Consider the following 13,802-nt stretch of genomic DNA (forward strand, 5'->3'; position numbering starts at 1 on the left):
TAAACAGCCGTCAGCTACCCAACTTCCTCCACTCAAACCAGCTCCTACTTTTTGACCCTCTAATCATCACAACAGACACTTGGGTTCTCACGATCATTTCTCAAGGATACTCCCTCAATTTCCTTCCAAACCATCCCCACTCTTATCTTTTACCACTATTCCACATCATCACATCCCTCAATTAACAAAAGACATTTGTTGCTTCAGAACAATGCTATAAAGGAGGTCCTCAAGCAACAGCAGGATTCTATTCCAGATTTTTCCTACTTCCTAAGAAGATGCATGATCTCCATCTTATACTCGACCTCTGTTCCCTCTATAAGTACCTCAAAAAAAGAAAAATTTTGCATGATTTAACTTCCAGCAATACTTCATCTTCATCCTTGGACCTCAAAGATGCATACACTCATACGTTATTCATCCTTCCTACTGGAAATTTCTCAGATTTCTATTCCTCAACAAACATTACCAGTACAAAGTTCTAGCTTTTGACCTTTCATCAGCACCACATGTCTTCACAAAGTATTTGGTGGTGGTAGCAGACAACCTCAGAAGAAATCACCACATGGTATTCCCTTACCTGGACGACTGGCTCCTAGTAGCACAACCAGGGAGCATTTGCTTCTAACCATCAAGCCCCAGTGCACTCTTCTACAAGCACTGGGGTTCATCATTTTGAAAAAGCAAAACTCCAACCAGTTCATTCTCATGTACATTAGGGCATGACTCAACACGGTCTCTGCAAGGGCCTATTTACCAGAGGATCGTCATCAAGCAATAATTATCCTGGAAAATCAAATGGGACAGTCTTCAGCTATTCCAGCACATGGAGTTTTGTGCCTCTAAGGTCACATGGATGCATCCCTTTCTCTAGTTTCACATGCCAGGCTGCACTTGCGTCCCCTGCAGTGGCATCTCAAGCTCAACTGGACTCAGAGCACGCAGTCTCTGGCAACATTGATTCCTCTACCACCTAAGGTCAAAGCTTTCTTATCTTGGTGGATCCACTCTCTGTCCCTCAAACAAGGATGTCCTTTCCAGTCTCTGTTGCCTGTACTCACCATTATCACAGATGCCTCAAACAAAGGTTGGGGAGCGCATCTCAATCACCTCCAGACTCAAGGTCAGTGGTATCACAAAGAACTCCATTTTCACACAAATCTTCTGGAACTTCAAGCAGTTTACTATGCGCTTCAAACATTTTCCTCTTGGATTTGTAACACACAACTGCTGATTCAAACAGACAACCAAGTAGCTATGTTCTGTCTGAGCAAGCAAGGGGGCAGTATTTTGAATTAGTTGCAATTGACGGGTTTCTTTTTGGGTTATTCCATGATATAGTGAATTACAGTAGACTGTGTGTGAAATGATCAATGAGTGAATTAGAGTTTGGATTGATGTGAGTTCTAAAATGGAGGTTATGGAATGAATTAAGCAAAGTTTGTAGAAACAGTTTTTGGTCAATGAACTAATTTGGTCATGATAAGTGAGATCTTTATCAAAGATGGTTCCTAGAAGTTTAAGTTTGGGTTCAATTTGGAGAGTCGATAGTTATTTGTCCAATTAAGGAGTCGTTGTTTTTAGAGGGGGAATAAGTTCCCTTATGATTTTGCTACATTTAGTGAGAGGCTGTTGGTTCAAAGCCATAGGCTGATTTTGTCTAATTTGAGATTGATTTCTTGGATGTTGTTAATGTTAGCTGGGTTGAGTGGGTAAAGAAGTTGAATGTCATCAGCATAGGCAAATGGGGTGAATCCAATAGATTGTGCTAGAGTCAGGAGGGGGGGCTAAAAAGATATTGAATAGTAGGGGGGAAAGAACAGAGCCTTTTGGTTTTAAATATTGGGGCAGAAGGAGTTCCTTTAGAGTAAACTTGGAAATTCTGGTCAGCAAAGTAGAAGGAGAAGCAAAGAAGAGCTGAATCAGTTATTCCTTTGTTTTTAAGACAATTGAGGTGTAGCTCATGGTCAATCGTGTCAAAGGCAGCCGATAGATCAAAGGATATCAAAAGAACTGATTTTCTATGGTCATGATAGTAATAAATGGTGGTGGTAAGGCCAAGTAGAGACAGTTCTGTTGAATAGTTTGAGCGAAACCTGGTTTGGTTTGGGTGTAGTGCATTAGTTTGTTCGAAAAATTTGGAGATCTGGTGAAAAATGATTTTTTTTCTGTGAGTTTAGCGATGAATGGTAGATTGGCAGTTGGTCGATAATTAGAACTTCGAGTTTCATCCAAGTTTTGGTTTTTAAGTTTGGGGAAAACTAAGGCTGATTTCCAAGATTTTGGAACAGTATTAGTTGAGAGACTTTGGTTGATCATTTTTAGGAGGAAAGGACCAAATAATGAAAAGAGTTTTTTTTTAACAAAAATGGTGGAATGTTGTCTAATGGATTATTCGAGGTATTCAAAATTGAATGGTTTTCAGCAGCTCAGCTGAAGAAGGAGGTTTGAATTTTGATAGTGTACTAAAAGAGAGATAGCAATCCTGGTTCGGAGGATCTGGGTAGTTTGAGGATGAGGTATTGTTGAAGTTTGATCAAATATATTTTATTTTTTGGTCGAAATAGTTAGCCAAGTCAGTTGGTGATGGTTGATTGGATGAAGTTGAAGGTTTTTTTGTTTCTGAATAGGGGGGAAGAGATCGAACTATGGCATATAATGCTGAGGTATTATGGGCTGTTATATGATTTGGGGGGGTTGTATTGAGTGTTTGTAAAGGGTTTCTAATTCTTTATATTGGTGTAGGGTAAGGATTGATTGTGATTTCCGCCATTTATGTTCTGAGGAGCGTAGTTGGAGGCGAAGAAGTTTCAGTTTTTCTGTAAACCAGAGTTTCCTTTTGGGGTGTGAGTGATCGCATTTAAGCCAACCTTGTAAAAAAGTAATGCAGATCCTCTTATTCTGAATAACTACTGGCCAGTAACAAATCTTCCATTTCTTTCAAAACTACCATACTTGAGAGAGTGGTATTCAACCAACTTCAGACTCATGTTGAATTAGTTAATGCTTTGCATCCCCGGCAATCTGGTTTTTGTTTAAGACATATCACAGAGACAGTAGTTCCTGCCTTAGGGCTCCTTTTACAAAGCTGCGATAGCAATTCTGCCACAGCAAATGCACTGAAGACCATAGGAATTGAATGGACTTTGGTGCATTTGCCATAGAAGAATTGCTACTGTGGCTTTGTAAAAGGGGCCCTTACTGAGTGAACTCCATAGTCACCTAGACGAGTGTTTCTCCACTTCTTCAAGCCAAGTACCTCCTAAGTCTTAACAAATACCAAACAAGTACCCCAGCCCAAGCTCTACCCCTGACCTTACCTCCATTATAATAGTACTAATTGTAATGCAATTTCTTCAATTCATTTTTCATGTACACACAATATAATCATAATTCACAATGGTATCCACAAAATTAAAAAAAACACAAAGCACACTGTATGCAGAGAAATTATTTATATTTGTTTTATTTTCAAAGAGGTCAAGGTAGGACTAAAATATGCAATGTCACCTCAGTAACAACTACAGAAAGACAAATATAGTACAAAATATAGATAGCAGATTATAAATTCTCAAAACTGACACATTTCGATCACTAAATTGAAAATAAAATCATTTTTCCTACCTTTGATGTCTGGTGATTTCATGAGTCTCTGGTTGCATTTCCTTCTGACTGTGCATCCAATATTTCTTTCTTTCTGCTTCCTGCACGCTTCCTCTCCTCCGGACCTCATTCCCTTACCCAACCAGCATCTCTCTCTGTCCCTCCATGAGTTCAACTTTCCTTCCTCTCTCCTCCACCCCTATTGGCAACATGTCTCCCTTTCTCTCCCTCCTCTATTATGATCTTGCATCTCTCTGTTCTTCCACAGGGTCTCCACCCCCCCCCCCTGTCTCTTCTGTCTGAACCTCCCATAGTCCAGCATCTGCCTCATGTCATAGAAAGATGATGGCAGATAAAGACCAAATGGCCCATCCAGTCTGGCCCTTTCGTCCAGGCCTCTGTATCTCTGTTAATTATAAACACCCCATCCCTCCATGTCCAGCATTTGTTCTCCTTTCTGCTAGGTCTTTCTCTGCCTCTCTCTCTCCTTCCTTTCTCCCTCCCTCCCTCCTTGGTACAGAATCTTTCCACCTCTCTGCAGTCTCTTTCTTTCTTTTATACACCCCCAAGTTCAACATCTGCCCCCTTCTCTTCTGCCTCCTCTTTGTTTCAGGTTTCTCCCTCTATCTTCCTTCTGCTAACATTTCAAGTCCTCCCACCTTTGTTTTATGTCTTTCTGTATCTCTCACTCTCACGTTTTCCACCTCCCCAGGGCCTGGCATATGCATATCTCTCTCCTCGGTTCAGGATGTTTCCCCTCTCTGCAGTATCTTTCTCTCCCTCTATACCCCTTTAGTCCAGCATCTGCCCTGTCTTCCCCCTCCCTTTTGGTTTAAGTCTACTTTCCCGCCCCCTCCTCAAGGTCCTTTTCTGTCTCTCTCTCTCTCTCCACCCCCCCCCCCATGTCCAGATCTAGCGTCTCTGAAAAGTTTTTTAAAAAGTTACCGATGAATTCATACGCCCTTTCCCCTATAATATCAACCATATCCCCCCACACACATACACACACAAACTTGCTCATATTCTTCTTTTTGAAAATTCCCGAATGCGGAAACATAACCAATCATACCATAAAACCACCCTGTACTGAGCAACAGACGTTCCTCTGAGCTCTTAACTCCTGCGCCATAGTATCCAACTTTTTTTTATTTGAGTCAGGGTTGCCAGATGGCAAAAAAATTTCCAGCCAAACTTATGGCCAAAAGTAGTCAAACTTGTGTCAGAGTAGCCCAAACAATTGCCTCTGAAAATACCTCTAATTTATCAAATACATCATGCAAATACAAACTGATTATTTATACACTGCACATATCCCAAACAGTCCATAAGGGTGTACAAAAGACCAAAACTCAAATACAAAACATAGGCTGTTCTTTTGTTTTTATGCAATTCGAAAAGACATGGGGTATACATAAGAACATAAGAATTACCGCTGCTGGGTCAGACCAATGGTCCATCGCGCCCAGCAAGTCTGCTCACGTGGCGGCCCCTAGGTCAAAGACCAGTGCCCTAACCGAAACCAGCCCTACCTGCGTTTGTTCTGGTTCAGCAGAATAAAGTATAGTATACTTCCAATCAAAGCAAAACATAACTCCCCCCCCCCCGCACACACACACATACACACACCAAAAAAAAGGAGCTCATGGGGTGGGGAAAAAGAGGTTATCTGCACAGAGTGAGAGGATAACTTACATGGATCGGCAGGTTCAATTTTAGAGAACTTTACAAAACCCACCGAATCGCTGAGATTGTCCCACAGGATTAAATAGCTTCTCCTCCTGCTGTCAATTACCTTCCCCAGTTATCTTACATTTGACCCCTCTACATACAAAATGATAAAAAGAAGGGGGGTGAACAGAATTAAATAAAATAAATGCAGGTTCGGACTTAGAAGTCAGTGGCCCATCAGTCTGCCTTAGGAGGCCTGTATTCCATCTTTAGCTCATCTCCCTCTCCCCCTCCCTTACAACTTTCTATTTTTAGCTTCCCTATGTGGCGAATTTCGACTTTTTAAAAATTTTTTAACAAAACTGGTGGGAGATGGGAAAAAAAGACTCTATGAGAAAAATCTCTCCTGGCGAGGCAGTCAGTAACAGTGGGATCTGAATCGCCGGCGTATTCTCTCATTACACAAAGGCTGTCACCGTTCAGGGAAGAGAACACAAACTGTACAGTCAGCGGCAGCACGCGAACATACACCTACACACCGCCTCTCACACTGATGAAAGCTACTGGTAAAAAAAATAACCCACTGGTTTACCTCCAAACCTCCTCCCTCACTCTCCAGGCTCCTACCCCAGCTGCTGGCTGTTCGCCCCAGGACCTCTCCACTCCACGGGTTATAAATGAACTGCTTCCAGTCAGCGAGGGTCTGTCCAAAGGTTTTGCTCTCCTTTTTGGCCTTGGCGGGCTCACTAGTGCTGATGCTCTTCCCTTACTAACGGCGGCACGGTTCTTTCTCAAAGTTGAAGCTCCTGCCACGGTGCTGGAATTTTCATTGACTCAGCTAGGACACAATGGACCAATCGCAAATGACCTTAGAGTTCTAAGGTCATTTGTGATTGGCCCGTTGTGCTGCAGCTGAACCAATGAAAAAAACACCTCAGTGATAAGAGGTCTGGAACTGGCCAAAAATAGCCCCAAAAAGTGGAGAGATTCGTGAGCTCCTTTAATAAGAACCGCTGTAGCCAGTACTGTCCCGTCAACTAGATTTTGAAGGGTAGTTGTGGTTTCACTATTTAACAAGTGCGTTCCAGACTGTATGTCTGAAATTCACAGCTGAGCGGAGCACCTGGCTAAAAGTCGCTAGGGTGAACACTGCACTCTCTCCATTCTGTGCGGATAAACAACAGTTTGAATAAAATTCCTACCCCCCCTCCCCTTTGTTTTATACTTCTTTTTTCTTTTCTCTCCTTTACTATACCTTATTGAAGTTCGCCCTTAGTCCTATTGTGCCATGTTAATTTGTTCTGTCTTTTTATCTGATAATATGTATTTTTGTTGTGTACCCCCTGATTTTAAATATTTTGTATAATCGCTTAGTATTATGATAGGCGATATATCAAATAACCATGAAACTTGAACTTGAATGTTGATTGGGGTATCCCTATTGTGGGATCTTCTAGAAGTAGGGAGATCCTGGATTCTCTACAAGAAGAACTGTTCCAGCAGTTGGTAATGGAAACCATGTGGGATGGGGGTCATACTGGACCTGGTGCATATAAACGGGGAAAGTGTTTCTGATGTTAACAGTGGGTGATCTGGCATCCAGTGATCACTGCATAGTACGGTTTAATATAAAGACAGATATAGAGAGGTAAGTACAGGTTCTAAACTTTAGAAAAACAAACGTTGTTCAGATGGGGGATTATGCCAAGGAATTGTCTGGATGGGACCGTCTGGAAGGAGTGGCAATGCATTGAGAAAAACTGAAAGATGAAAGAATGAGTTATTGTAAGGGTAACAAACATTTCTGTGAGGTAAGTAAGTAAAAGTAAGAGGAAAAGGCCGCATTGGTTCTCAAAAGTAGTAGCTGAGAAGGTAAGGAATAAGAGGTTAGCTTTCATAAACTTCAAAAGATTGCAGAAAGAGAAAGACAGGCAAAAATATCTGGAAAAGTTAAGAGAGGCTGGTTGAATAATCAGGAAAGCAAAGATACAAATGAAAGAAAAAATAGCTGATATGGTAAAATGGGGAGACAAGACTTTTTTAGATATATCAGTGATAGGAAGAAGAGCAAAAGTGGCATTGTGAGACTCAAAAGTGAAGGGGAGAAATATGTAGAGGTGTTATCGAAAAGGCTTAATTGCGTAAGTATTTCTGTTCTTTGTTCATGGCTGAAGTGCCGGGAGCAGGAATGCAGAAGACAAATTTGAATAGGGATGGAGGAGTGGTAGACCCTGATTGATTTTCAGAGGGTTGTGTTCATGAGAAACTACAAAGTAAATGTGATTGATTTTACATCAAACAACTAATTATTTAGTCCACATTTGTTATTGGATCCAAGAGCAAAGAAAAGTTAAAATAAGAAAAACAAATACTTAACCTATTTAGACAGAATCAGGATTTAGACAGAATCAGGGACATAGTTAACCTCCCAGACAGCCGGTTCGCTACACTGTGGCTGGTACAATTGGCCCTATAGTGACTCCACCCCTTTCTCTGCAATAAATTCACTTAATTGTTTTGAATCAAAAAATAAAAAATTATTTCCCTCTAAAGAAATACATTTCGCAGGAAATTTTAAAAGAAACTGAGCACCCAGAGTCAAGATTCTTGGTCTATAACTAAGAAATTCCTTTCTCCTTTTTTGTGTATCTTTAGAGAGATCAGGAAAGACACGTACAGTGGAACCAAGAATCTTATCATTCAAGTGCCTAAAGTATGTTTGTAAGATTAAATCCCTATCAAACTCTATGGCAAAAGTCCGTTGTTATTTCAAGTGAGTCCTCCAAAAAATTTGTCAAGTTTAAGGGCTCCTTTTACGAAGGTGCGCTATTGTTTTTAGCGCACACACTGGATTAGTGCGCGCTAGCCGAAAAAATACTGCCTGCTCAAGAGGAGGTGGTAGTGGCTAGCGCGTGCGGCATTGTAGCGCGTGCTATTCCACTCGTTAAGGCCCTAATGTGCCTTTGTAAAAGGAGCCCTAAGTCACATTTTAGTTGTTCTGTCTCTTGTCCTGGAGTAGAGACAAGCTGTTTTTTTCCCACTCAAAGCAAATACTGAGCCTTAATTATTGGAGGTAGATTTTCTTCTAGGATTAAGAGAATTTCTTTTAAGTACTTTTGCATCATTGCTAACGGAGCAATTAATGGTGACTTTGGGAAGTTTCATATTCTTAAATTGTTTCTTCTTTGTTTATTTTCTAGATATTTCAATTTTTTCTGTATATAAGATCTTTCCTTAACAATCTCTGTCTCCAAAGTTTTTATTTGATTTATTTGTTCTTGATGTTTCACAATAGTCTCACTCTGCCCTTTTAAAATAATCCCTTGTGCCTTTTTAAGGTTAGAGTCCATGGTCACTATTGCCTTCCACAGGTCATCTAAATTGACTTGGGCAGGCTTAGTTAACTCCCCAAATTGAACCGATAAAGATAAACTATTCTCACCAGCTTAGACTGTTGAAGACATCGATGTTGTACTGTCCTCAGTGGGAGCTTGTCTCTCAAAAGACATTCCTCCCACCTTCAGTTGTCCACCTTCACAGGGTCGCTGAATTGCCTGTTCCACCGCCGTAACACCTCCTTCAGGTTGGGGAGGAGGCTGCCTTAAGATGGGCTCAGAGAAGCCTGATCAGAGCTAAGGTTTGCCAATGAAATCAACACTTCTCCCGAGGCCTAGATTGTCCCTGGAGTCTGACACATAATTCCAGTGTCCAGCGTCGTCTGTATCATGGCTCTGGAGCCGCCGACCACCAGAAGTCCCAGTTGCAAGGCTCTCTTTCTTTTCCCCATCGCGTAACAGCAAAGGAGAATCGGTAAATCTTCTTTAAGCGAAAAAGCGTCCAAATGAACACGTATGTAAAGTAATACAGCCAGTGAAGCACAGAGCTGTGCTTCACACTTCTGCCTCAATCGCCATCTTGGATCCCCATCGAGGAACTAGCTAAATTAAAGATAGACAAAGCAATGGGGCTGATTGGTGTACATCCGAGGGTGCTGAAGGAACTTAGGGATGTTCTGGTGGCTCCGCTAACTGACCTTTTCAATGCTTCTCCATAGTTGGAGACAGAGACAGAGAGGGCAAAAAGGGATGAGGGGTAGCACTATATACTAAAGATGACATTAAAGTTACCAGAATTGCAGATGTCAGGTACACAGGGGAATCCCTTTTGGTGAATTTGGCCAGGGGGAAGGACAAATGCCTATATCTTGGCATAGTATACAGACCTCCAAGACAACAGGACAACCTGGATATGGAATTAATCGAAGACATAGAGGACATCACCTTGTTTGGGGACATGGTATTGTTAGGTGACTTCAATATGCCTGATGTGGATTGGAACTCACTTTCCTCTGCGACCGGCAGCAGCAGAAGGCTATTAACCTCTATAAAGGGAGCAAGACTCAGGCAAATGGTATTAGAGATCAACGAGGGATCAGGCGATACTGGACCTGATACTTACTAATGGAGATAATGTTACAGAAGTCTCGGTAGGCGACACGTTGGCCTCCAGTGACCACAACATGGTGTGGTTCAATCTCAGGAAAGGTTTCACCATATCAAGCACTTTAACCAAGGTCCTCAACTTCAAGGACACAAACTTCGAAGGCATGGGAGATTTCATCCAACAGGCACTGCAGAACCAAGCGGAAATAGATAATGTGGAGGAAATGTGGTCAACTCTGAAAACTACCATACAAGAAACAACCAACCGATATATAAAATCAGTAAGTAAACGTCGAAGAAACAATAAACCACAGTGGTTCTCTACGGAGATCTCAGACCTCATAAAAAAGAAGAAAAGAGCATTCATTTCCTACAAACAATCAAGGAGACAGGAATCTAGGGAAGACTATCTGGCCAAGTCAAAAGCCGTCAAAACAGCAGTCAGAGAGGCCAAATTCTGAATGGAGGAGAATCTAGCGAAGAACATCAAGAAGGGCGATAAATCCTTCTTCAGGTATATTAGTGACAGAAAAAGAAACACAGATGGGATAGTAAGCCTTAGGAAACCCGACGGGAACTATGTAAAATCGGACTCCGATAAAGCTAGATTGTTAAGTGAATACTTCTGCTCAGTCTTCACTTGCGAGGCACCGGGATCCGGCCCTCAACTACAGACAAGGGAAAGCTCAATAGACCCATTTCGTAGTTTCGAGTTTACGCCCAGCAGTGTCTACAGTGAGTTATCAAAACTCAAGGTTAACAAAGCTATGGGACCAGACAAACTACACCCCAGGGTGCTCAGGGAGTTAAGTGACGTCTTGGCGGAACCGTTATCCGTGCTCTTCAATCTTTCCCTGAGCACAGGAAGAATCCCGATGGACTGGAAAATGGCTAACGTCATTCCACTCCACAAGAAAGGATGCAGGACAGAGGCTGCGAACTACAGACCGGTGAGTCTCACATCGGTAGTGAGCAAACTAATGGAAACTCTAATCAAACACCAATTGGATACGATTCTGAATGAGGAGAATCTACGGGATCCCCATTAACAAGGGTTTACTAAGGTCCTGCCAATCCAATCTGGTCAGCTTCTTTGACTGGGTAACAAGGAATCCCTAGACATCGTGTACTTGGACTTCAGCAAAGCATTTGATAGCGTCCCACACCGCAGGTTATTGAGCAAAATGAGTTCGCTGGGATTAGGAGACACATTAACTGCATGGGTTAAGGATTGGCTCAGTGGCAGACTTCAGAGGGTGGTGGTAAAAGGCACCCCCTCCGAAACGACTGAGGTGATCAGTGGTGTGCCGCAGGGCTCGGTCCTGGGCCCAATCCTATTCAATATCTTTATAAGGGACTTGGCCGAGGGACTTAGAGGTAAAATTACGTTATTTGCCAATGATGCCAAACTATGCAATATAGCAGACAAAAGCACAACAGACAAAAGCACAGTGCCTAACAAATGCTCAATGCCCGACAATATGACACATGACCTACTCCTACTGGAGCAATGGTCCAGGACATAGCAACTAAGTTTCAATGCCAATAAATGCAAGGTCTTGCACCTTGGCAGCAGAAACCCATGCAGGACTTACACCCTTAATGGTGAGGCCCTAGCAAGGACTGTAGCAGACCGTGACTTGGGGGTGATCATTAGTGAAGACATGAAGATGGCAAACCAAGTGGAGAAAGCTTCGTCCAAGGCTAGACAAATCATCGGTTGTATCCGAAGAAGTTTCGTCAGCCTTAAGCCTGAGGTCATAATGCCATTGTACAGATCCATGGTGAGACCCCATCTGGAATACTGTGTACAATTATGGAGGCCACATTACCACAAAGATATGCTGAGAGTTGAGTCGGTTCAACGAATGGCCACTCGGATGGTCTCGGGTCTCAGGGATCTACCGTATAAGGAACGGCTGGATAAATTGCAGCTATACTCACTCGAAGAGCGCAGCGAGAGGGGTGACCTGATCGAGATGTTCAAATATGTCTCAGGCCATATCGAGGTGGAAGAAGATATCTTCTTTCTCAAAGGTCCTGCGGCAACGAGAGGGCATCCACTGAAATTCAGGGGTGGGAAATTTCATTGTGATACCAGAAAGGGTGGTTGATCGCTGGAATAACCTTCCACTACAGGTAATGGGGGCCAGTAGCATGCCATACTTTAAGACAAAATGGGATTGGCACGTGGGATCTCTTCATAGAGGAAGGTAAGGGTGGGTCATTAGTGTGGGCAGACTAGATGGGCCGTGGCCCTTTTCTGCTGCCAGTTTCTATGTTTCTGTGGTACCAGAGGACTGGAGAAGGGTGGATATAGTCCATCTACATAAAAGTAGAAGTAAAGAAAAAGTAGGGAATTACAGGCCAGTAAGTCTGACTTCTGTGGTAAGCAAATTAAGGGAAACGCTTTTAAAACAGAGAATGTTGAAGTTTCTGTAATCCAGTGGATTACAGGACTAGAGGCAGCATGGATTCACTAGAGGTAGGTCTTGTCAGACAGATATGATCAATTTTTTGACTGGGTAACCAGAGAATTGGATAGAGGGAGTGCACTAGATGTGGTGTACAGTCGACTCCACCTAAGTGCACGTTGGTTAAACGCACGCTTCGATTATCTGCAGCCTACCACCATGGTCCTGTTTTTTTTACATTATAGTCAATGGATGTAAACTCCGGATATTTGCAATTCTGATAAGCATACAATCCGCTTATGTGTACTGATGTCATAAGTCCCACCTGTGTTCTTTCACGTAACGTTCACTCCGATTAAAAGCAATCACGTAGATAAGTTTCGTGTTTCAGAACAGCATTCTAGGCCTGGCCATGTGTTCGAACTTTCAGAACTGCACCGTGGCATCGCGTTGACAAATCATTGTCTTTGGCTGAACGTGTCCACCATGCTGATGTCGGACGCCGCTTAGGTGTTATTACAGTACTTGTACATAAATTGGAAGGGCTTGTCCCCTGAGAGTGGTGTACTCCAGGTCCTTCTGCAATTGCTCACTTATGGTCTCCCAATTAAAGCGATAGAGACCTATACACTGCTTTCAATTGTAGCAAAGCTGTTGGCTTCAAGGTACCTACCTGTTGAATATGAAAGCAACAAAAACCAAGGGATAATCGCAAACGTGATTACTCGTCCTAAGATATGTGATGGCAGTGATCGATGCAAGCAAGGAATCCTTTCTCCGAGCTGCTGATCTCGTGAGAAAAATGACAGTGCTCGACTCTCTTCACATGGTGCTCCGTTTAAGCGCATGTGGCAAACCGTTCCGAAGGGCTTGCACTTAAGCGGAGTCGACTGTGTTTAGATTTTAGCAAAGCCTTTGACAGTGTTCCACACACACTACTAAATAAGTGACGAGCTGGGTCAAGAACTGGTTGAGTGGAATACGACAGAAGGTAGTAGTCAGTGTTGAAGTGTTAAATCTGTGGAATCCACGAAAGCCAGGTCAGAGTTTCAGAAGAGCTCCGATATCTTGCCAGCACAATTTTTCTCCAAAATTTGTGAACCACGGGAAACCATCCCCATGTCATTTTTTTAAGGAGAGAGAAGAATCAGTGTAATCAGCCACTGACCCTCAAACCTTGCATTGAAGAATGCTGATGTTGAAGGAATGAGGATGAGATAGACACTAAAGAATGACATAGGATGGGGGACAGTATTTCATGTGTGACTTGATTTTTGACAAGGCAAGGACTGTTTGAATACAATCCAGTGCAATATAAAGTGGACAGATTAAGAAAGAGAACCTCAGCTTGAATTAATTGAAAAAGTATTTCAGCCTGAGTGGATTACCACCGCATGGTGGAAGAAAGAGAACCCAAGCTTGAATTAATTGAAAAAGTATTTCAGCCTGAGTGGATTATCACTGTAAGGTGGATTTTAAAAAAATTCAATTTTTCCATTGTAAATTTTAAGAAATATGTGGTTGTGGTAAAGGTTGTGTGTATGGTTTAAAGTGTGCAATTTAATATTCCTTTTTAACTTTAGGTGCTAGTACATGCTATGAAAGCAATTGTAATAAAGGTATTGTAAGGTGATTATTAATATTTTATCATGTTATAAGTTATGTGAAAGATGAG

General features: G+C 42.2%; 1 protein-coding gene across 3 annotated transcripts in view; it reads left to right on the forward strand.

Annotated features, from left to right (window-relative positions):
- The window catches only part of TEX15 (testis expressed 15, meiosis and synapsis associated), a 330,325-nt gene that overhangs the window by 65,177 nt on the left and 251,346 nt on the right, over positions 1–13,802 (forward strand). The gene's annotated exons all lie outside the window — the stretch shown is intronic.

This window comes from Geotrypetes seraphini, chromosome 1 (assembly GCF_902459505.1).
Source record: "Geotrypetes seraphini chromosome 1, aGeoSer1.1, whole genome shotgun sequence".
NCBI classification, from domain to species: Eukaryota; Metazoa; Chordata; class Amphibia; order Gymnophiona; family Dermophiidae; genus Geotrypetes; species Geotrypetes seraphini.